This window comes from Papaver somniferum, chromosome 1 (genome assembly GCF_003573695.1).
Source record: "Papaver somniferum cultivar HN1 chromosome 1, ASM357369v1, whole genome shotgun sequence".
Lineage (NCBI taxonomy): Eukaryota > Viridiplantae > Streptophyta > Magnoliopsida > Ranunculales > Papaveraceae > Papaver > Papaver somniferum.
This window is the reverse complement of record NC_039358.1, coordinates 194654264-194662951: the sequence shown is the minus strand read 5'-3', so window position 1 is coordinate 194662951 and position 8688 is coordinate 194654264. Positions and strand designations below refer to the sequence as shown.

The 8688-nt window shown below is 34.4% G+C and overlaps 1 long non-coding RNA gene across 1 annotated transcript; it reads right to left on the bottom strand.

Moving 5' to 3' along the window:
* Window positions 1-4159: 4159 nt before the first annotated feature.
* On the bottom strand, window positions 4160-7521 carry LOC113310897. The gene is made up of 3 exons (XR_003341457.1): window positions 7351-7521; window positions 5203-5287; window positions 4160-4206 (listed from the first exon to the last, which is right to left on the bottom strand). It is a non-coding gene; the product is annotated as an uncharacterized LOC113310897 (long non-coding RNA).
* Window positions 7522-8688: the final 1167 nt, after the last annotated feature.

Below are 8688 nucleotides of genomic sequence, written 5' to 3'. Positions count from 1 at the left end.
ACAAGGGAATTTTCTACACACTATATTTTCAATCTCTACATCTTCAGGCTTTTCTGTTAAGGGTCCTACTTATCAACAAGCTTTTGATTATTTTGTTCGAGTGTGTGGTATTGATTCTTCCCAACTTAGCAATCTCATAGCTGGCCCACATCCCATGCATTCACTGGCAGTTCAATATTTTGCAGGAGTGACGGAAAACATGCATTCCCTTTTCAATATGTCAAGACGTGACTCAGTAATTTGGCAGTGCAATAAAAACTAAGCATGCTCAAGATTACTTACTTGTTATTCATGTAGATGGGCTTGGACAGAAGTTAGGGCCATGTCAGTTTTGTGCTATTCTTAGCTATAGACTTGGTATTCCCTATTTGCGGAAAAAAGTATTTGTTTGTATTGTAACAAGGCTATGGATGTATATGGTGACCATACGTTGCATTGTGCAAATGAAGTTGGAGTCAAGTTTCGACATGATCTTGTTCGTGACACATTTGCGGATATTTTTTATAGGGCAGGTGTGCACGCTAAAGTTGAAGCGCCTTTGGGTTTCTTATCTTGTGATGGTGGTGATTCCAGACCAGCGGATATTCTTGTCTACAATTGGGAGGAGGGCCGAGATACTTGTTTGGATGTGACGGGGGTTTCTCCTTTCGCTGGGGTTGGCGTAGACGCTTTCACACCGGGTCTTGCTTTGTTTAAAGCGGTTGAACGTAAAAGATGTAAATACCTTGATGTATGTAGAGCCAATGAGTATAATTTTGGTACCTTGGCTTTTACTACCTTAGGTGAGCTTGGTTTTGAAACTATAGAGTTTTTGTTGAGGTTGAAAAATTACATAGCTAGATATGATGCTAATATTAAAGTTCGCAATTTTCTTTTTTTGTTGAGGTTGAAAAATTAAAGGGGTTGGGACACAACTTGTTGCGCGGCTACCAACAAGTTTCTTGTAAAATAAAAATATTATTAATAATAACGAACTTCTTTCCTTTAAAAAAAATAAGAAAAAAGGAATTACTTTTATCTTTATCCAAAAAAACAAATCCTAAAACTAAGACCCCGCACAACTGAATATGGTTCATGAGAAAAATATTACTCTTTTTGCTACATATATATAACCCCACAAATATGATCTAAATAAAAACTCAGCATAGGATTTGTAGCACCCACAGTTGGAGATGCTCTTAAGTAGCCGTAAAATATGGAATTTTTTATTTAACAACAGTGTCGCCGTAAATAATGCAATCAATTTACTGGCCATAAAAAATAAGTAAATAAATTTATTAGAAACGCTTAATGGATAAAGGTTAATTTGGTCTTGTTAAAAATCTAAAAATCTAAATTCAACCTAAACTAGTAATCTTAACCGTAGATTTTACGTTTTGGGTTATAGATATATATCATCTTATTGATGGGTTTATAGAAGAGAGAGAGAGTTCAAACTCGGGTTCCTCGGAAATTTCCACGTGTATCAATACCCAATAGAAATTCTTTCATTAAATCTTTCACAACCAACATACTGAACACAATCTGAGACGAGCGTATTGGTATGGTAGGTAGTAAGGAAGCCAAAACACGTAAGATTTAACAACAATTATTCTATTCCGCCCACCAAGTCAAACCCACCGTCAATCCCATCGTCGACGTGGTTGACTTCTTTGTTCCCTTGAGTTTTTTTTATCGGTTTTCTTCTGCCATTCTGGTTCGGTTTGTCTGGGAAAACAAAGTAGTTAGTTTTTTCTCCGTTACCCTATTTTTGGTACCAACTACTTAGAAGAAGTAGAAGCAGCGGTACCATCAACTCCATGTTTAATTACTATTAGGAGGCATGGGTTTTCCTTCCTTCGTTGGTTTTGGTTTATTGATTGCCCTTTAAAATGGGATTTATCAAAATGGGTACATACAGTGTCTAACTCATGGAGAGACATGTAATCGACGTGATCTCCAGATGCTGAAGTGTGGAAATATGCAACCGTCTTTCTTGTTATGTTTGCTTTTGCTTTCTCTTTCGTCTTTCTATCTAATGTTATTGTTCCAGAATCCGTATGCTTCTTTTCTAGGCGCTCCTAAGTATTTTTGTTGTAATCCACCAATGACCTATAGTGTTGACAGACTGCATAGTGTAGATTTTGCAAAATTCATCCAAAATAAAGTCTTTCACATTGACACATGATTCGAAGAGAAAAAAACATTTTGAATGAATTTTCCTATATTTCATATGCAGTTCAATGGATTCAATTTTCTGCGTACATTTTGGATAATTGGTTTGCTAAATCCACAAACCCAAAATCAAATTTTCATCTCCAACGCTCTTCAGCTAAATGCTAATCGCTTATTTGATTCATCACAACTGATTCCTTTACAATTCTGGATAAAATTTTCCACAACTAGCAATTATATGCTCATAATGAATGTCGTTTTCGTTTTTCTTTTTAGGGGCTCGTAGTGAGAGTTAGAGAAGGAGATGAAAAATACTATCTCACCCGGTGTATAATTAATTTTTAAAAGTTAGTGGTAAAAAGTGAACCCATCTTATCTTCAGGGGTTTTTCATTGGTACTATAGAGAGAATAACAATGAAAAAACTTATTAATTTATTTTCCCAAGCAAACAAAAATAAAATGGCAGGAAAAATCGAAGAAGGAGGTGCCGGAAGAAGGAAGAAAATCTAAGGAATTGGAAAAGGCAACCATATTAGCGCCACATCAGCGGTGGGTTTGACTTGATGGGATGAACAAAATTATTGATAGTTTTTACATGAACTGATAGTTTTGCCAGATAGTTGGTCACCCGTGCTATGCACGGATTAGCAACTCACTGGAAAATTATTGGATCGATTATATAAATTTAATTTTGCCAAGAAAAAATTAATATCACTAAAAACAAAAAAATCCATAAGTTCATGAACCTAAAAAAAGCCCGAGATAACATTTATTAAACTAATTTAAAAAAAAATAATAAACAAATAACTAAATGGTTAGGCTTGTAATGCAACAGTTTAAAACATATAATATCTTTTTCGGTTTTATAAATTGCTTAAAAGCTATTTATTTGCTTCAATCTTTATCTGAACTTGAATATATTTTAAATTCATAAAGCCTTTTCTTTTTCCTTATCTCCAGTATATCTATCACTTGATCGGTAGAAGTGACTTCGGAAGAGCACATACATTATATTTCCCAAAACTTCTAGTTCAATGATTTTATTAATATCTTATTGAGGTAAAATGAATAGATTTTCGATAGCTTGATGTTCTTCTTTAAATTTTTTTAACATGAAACCAAACTTAAAATAAATTAGAATGTAAATAACATGAAGAGAATTGAAATAGATATAAAATGTGGGTAAATATAGAGAAAATATTAGAAGTTAATTACCTGCACAATGCATTGGGATATCTTCTTCTTTTATAAAATTAAATTTGTGCAATGGAATATTTTAACTATTTTAGGTACCCGTATAAAAGTGCAATCTTATATTTCTAGGGACAGACCTATATTTACCGCCTATTGAAAAAAAATCTATCGTCACTATTATGTTTTGTTGTTCAAGCGTTTTCTTATGATTTGAACAATGACTTTCTGTTCTTTTTGTTCTATACATTGGCTAGTTATTTTCAAAAGAGATATAGGTGTGTTTTTTTGAAAGAGTAGCGTATTGCATTTTTGTGGAATGAAATCATATTGAACTGGGAACACCCTTCTTTGTTCAATGGTTTTTTTTCTCACGTCTTGAGTATTCCGGGCTTGTAGAAGACATGACTGCTCACTTGCCATGTTATCATTGCTCATCGATTTTCTAGTGGGATTAGGTATGGTCTTCTAAATATTGTAATTAATGTTACATGGCCTACGGTCCATGGATGTGCGGTCCAACTAGATTTTTAGGGTTGTATATAAATAAAACTATGTAATGCTTCTACTTGAATTGTAGCACCCCCTAAGGATCTAAAAGATTAACTATAAAGTGAGGCACTAAGGATCTAAAACATCTAATTAAATACTGAAAAAGAAGTTCCAAACAAAGATTAACCAAAATCTAAACCCACTCTAAAATAAATACAAGAACTCCTCTCAAATGATACATATTCAATAGTGAGTTGGTTTATAAATAGAATATAAACACAAAATAACATAGCGGAAGCTAACCAACTAACGAAACCAACTCCTCGAAGCTTTCATCGCGACGTATGCATCTTGATCTGTTTCTGAAACTGAAAGTGGAAATGGGTGAGCACATCATCCCGAAGGGTGCCGAGTAGAAATAACAACTAACTTTCGAGTAATCACTAAAATGAATCGAAGACAATGCAAGTTTTGCTAAAACCGATAAAACAAGGAAATACAGTAAAGCAAATTAAAATAATAGTAGTACTGAAAATATAAATTTTTACCAACCAATAAACCGACACACATTCACAACATAAATAATAGTTGAGCGACGTCTTCCTTCGGAGTAGCAAGGCATGACTGTTGCGGATTCTTCAATGAACATTAAAGCGCCCATGAGGTTTTCGTCCTCAAGTCATAAACTATATGTACCTTACCAGTACCTTATTCTACGCGCACTCTCATATCAAGTATCTAAAGAGATCTAATGGTAACAACATTATATCCAATCGAAGTGCTTACACAGTGGAGATCCCCCTTTACCGTCCCCGCGTAAATCCAACAATCTTATATAATATTCTCAACATCATTCTCTTTAAATACCAAAACATAATATAATAACTTTTGAAAGTAATTTAAAAGAACAGTAAACATTCATGTATGAGACATGTGTTGCCCGTACAGAAATATGGAAAGTAATATTCGGTGACACGAGTACACACCTAGATAGTTTATTAGTTGGCAGCAGTTTTCACTCCTTTAGCGCATAAATATAGATATACCTTTTGGGCAACCACATCACACACCAATAAAAAGGAAACCTTCTCCCTTTCATGCTAACAATAAATACAGATTGTAACCACTTCCCAGTCAATGGAAAGAATCACTTTTGAGAATAAGTAAATACTCCCAAAACACAGATATTTAGTTGTTTCTAAATATCCAAGCTCATCCCAAAATATAAAAGAAAACTAGTTTGTATTACACACAGATAATACATGCATACACTATCATATAATAATAAAGATATGCATGAATTTCACAAAAGATAGATTTGTAAAACAACAATGAATACAAGAGAGTTCGTTATCGATTCCCACCTCTTTTGATGACAAGCCTCGCCTACCTTGAGATGTTCAATCCACTGGATCATCCTTTGAATCGATCGTCGTTAATAACGACTAACTGTTAATCACAAAAGCACTCTAAGAGATTAACCAAAAGGCTCATACAAGGCTCATACCACATTTTTCATATAATTCTCTAGTTATAAGTTAAGTGAACTATTTGATGGTTCTAAGCCCATTTATGGTTCTACACCTTCCATTATCTATCTTTAGCTCATCTAAAAATTTACTTATTGAATTGTGTTGGTTCTATTGTCCATGGATATGTCTAATGAATATCTACAACTTGCAGAAAGAACCAAAGGTCAATTCGGACCACAAAGGGTCCAATTCATCAATCTTGGAAAACTATGCCTAAACCCATCCACTAATCAAGCCCATTAACTTAAGGCCTGGTCCATCTAAGTCAACTAACGGTCACTAACGGTCAAACTAACCGTCAAGGTCAACTTAACAGTCAACGTCTAAGTCTAGGTCGAAGTCCAGTCAAATGTCAATTCAACGGCCAACAGGTCAACGGGTCAGGACAGGGAAAACTCGGTGAGTTAACACTGATTCAACTCAGTCTGGTAATCTAATTCAAGTAAAACAACTCAGTTAAACAATTGACTGAAAAGAAAAGAAACTCAAAGGTAAAAACAAATCAGTTAAACACTCTATTCTAACTATACACAGTTCTATAAACTACATCCAATTTCCATCTCTACCAACAACATCTACATCTTTATAATCATCTAAAGATAATCGAGACCATGTAGTTCAAATCCATTAACAGCCTCAGCTCTCAGCAGAATTCACCAACGGTTCACTGATTCTATTCCAGAATTCCATTCATCAACTGCAACTGCAAACTACAACCACCATTACCACTTCATAATCATCACAAACTACGGCACATACTAGCTATCAATCAGACTGCTTCTCAACTGTAATACAATCTCCAGGGTTGTTACCAAATGATAAATTGCTTCAACACCACAATGTCATTATCTTCATCAACTCCATCACACTTCCATATCCATGGAACTTACAAATCACTACCACCTGCAATGACAACACCAACATCTTTATCATATACTTCATCTGTGACCTAAACTTCAACCATTCTGGATTCAATAACATGAGCTTCTACATTGCAAACACATTATTCTCAGTTGTACATCCAACTTGTATGAACTGAAACCACTCAAATCAAACCACAGTCTTGATTCCAGTTTCATAATCAACCTCAGCTACATCGTCTCACCTGCAATTGGTGTACACAGTTTAACATTACCAGTATCTACAATGTCCATTCCTTTTGCCACCTTTTAGATATACATCTAAACCTCAATTTAAGCAAAACTGAATTACACATCCACTTACACCGACTCAATCTCAGTCATGTTCTTTATTCAACACCCCTGTCTCATTCTGAATAGCACAATCCCTACTTCAGCTAAAGCCACCACTATCTGTTCATATTCACCTTCATCAGCAACTGTAGTTCAATCCATAGTACCATAACTTCAAACCCTTCTTGAGCTGCGCCTAACAAACCATATGCACCTCAAGTCATATAACTTCTATCTAAACTCAGAAACCTTGTTCACCACCTGCACTTCATACACAGCAAGATCAATCCTCCATAATCCAACCTAAAATCTCAGCTTCTCAAACCTTTACAAAAATCCACATCTCATCTGCTAATTTCCTTCTCATGATTCTCGCAACAGAAAACACATCACCAAACTAACAACCCAATCAATCTTCGTCTTCTAATTCTTCTTTGAAACTCTTATGAAACTCCAGTTCATTTATTACCCAAACCCTAACTTTCTGTTTCTCAATTAGTGTTCTTCTTTGAGTCAAATCTTCAAATTGATACCATAACTTTCATGTTCACATCATAACCTCCAATACCCATCCTTTAGTTTCTCCTTAATCATCACTAATCATAACTTTCAACAAATCTCAGAAACCCTAATTTCTGATTTGGTTACTAAGAAACTAAAATTAAACCCTAATTAACCATCTTCATCTAAATTAAGACAAATCCATCTAAATACTATCGAATTACATAACAAATTCATAAAGAAGAATCAATCAAAACAGAAACTCTGAATTCAAACACCGATTTACCTTTTCTGAGAACTCTGAATTCGAGAATTGAATCAACACCAATATTCTCTATCAATCCTTGATATTTCCCCTCTTATAACGAACTCAAAAGACTCGAATTTGTTTCACAAAATTCTCATCAGCGGCAAGAACAGGAGAGAATGAGAGAAGAAGAAGAAAGAGAGAAGAAGAAGAGAAATGATTTCTCTTCGACACGTTTTGATGATGAGGCAGACGAGATTTACTAAGGCACCCAAGAAACGGATAAGGGCAGCCAGGCGGTTTAGAAGTGACCCTTCTTAGAAATCTGATGATTTCTTCCTCTTCTGATTTTCAAATGACACGTTCGAGTAGTCCCTTCCGCATAACTTTTCGAGATATATCCAACTATACTAGTTTCGTAATTAGATCATTGTTAGATTAATTTCTATTAATAAAGATTCATGTTAATCTAATCGATTCATTAGCGACTAAATTGTGTCTTGATCATCACTAGATCAGTCAAATAGCGTTGACGAGCTTGAGGGTCGTTACATGAATCTCCTAATAAGATGGTTCTTCTCCTTCCTATTATTTTTCTCTGTTTCACCTATAATTCTCTTAAAACACATTATCAAACACGACACTCTACCCTGCCAATATTTTTTTTAAGTAATCAGTACAATCTCCGGAATTTATCAACTCTACAACGTTCGAGAGTTTCAGAAATCTATCGTTATTGGATCTGTACATTTTAGTATTAAGTGAAGAGCATACTATCTCGGAAGCCTTACCACAGACTGATTTAGTGCTTCTATATCCCCCTTTTTCCAATCATCGGCTAAGGTACACGTACACCTTTGAGTAGCCTGTCTGCCTGATCTTGGTTGTCTGCCATGTCTCTTTTGTGTGCATATATATATTGATGATTAATTGAACAAGTTTTAATCTATGTATGCTATGGTATAAATTTTGTGTGTTCTTATTTCAAATTTTGGATTCGTCATGATCTCAGTCCTGTTTTGTTTGTACATGGCGTGTTTGATTGAAGTGCATAGAACCATGATGTGTTTGATTATATTATTTTCTTTTTAACCCATGTTTCCATCAGTGATATAAATCTTAGGGATCTAGTTCTTTTTTTATTAATTAAAAAAAAAGTAAAAAAAATAAAATGAAAAATTTACTGAAAAGAAAAGAAACGTATCCATTATTATTACTTGTTTAATGCTATTATAATGCTTTACTTTGTCTTTATTATTATTTTTTTTCCCTTTTACCACTAAATGACTTAATTGTAACGTCTAATTAATTTTATGTCCTCCGTGATTGCTCTATGTACATGATGCTCACATCGGTGCTATGACTATGTTGTCACTA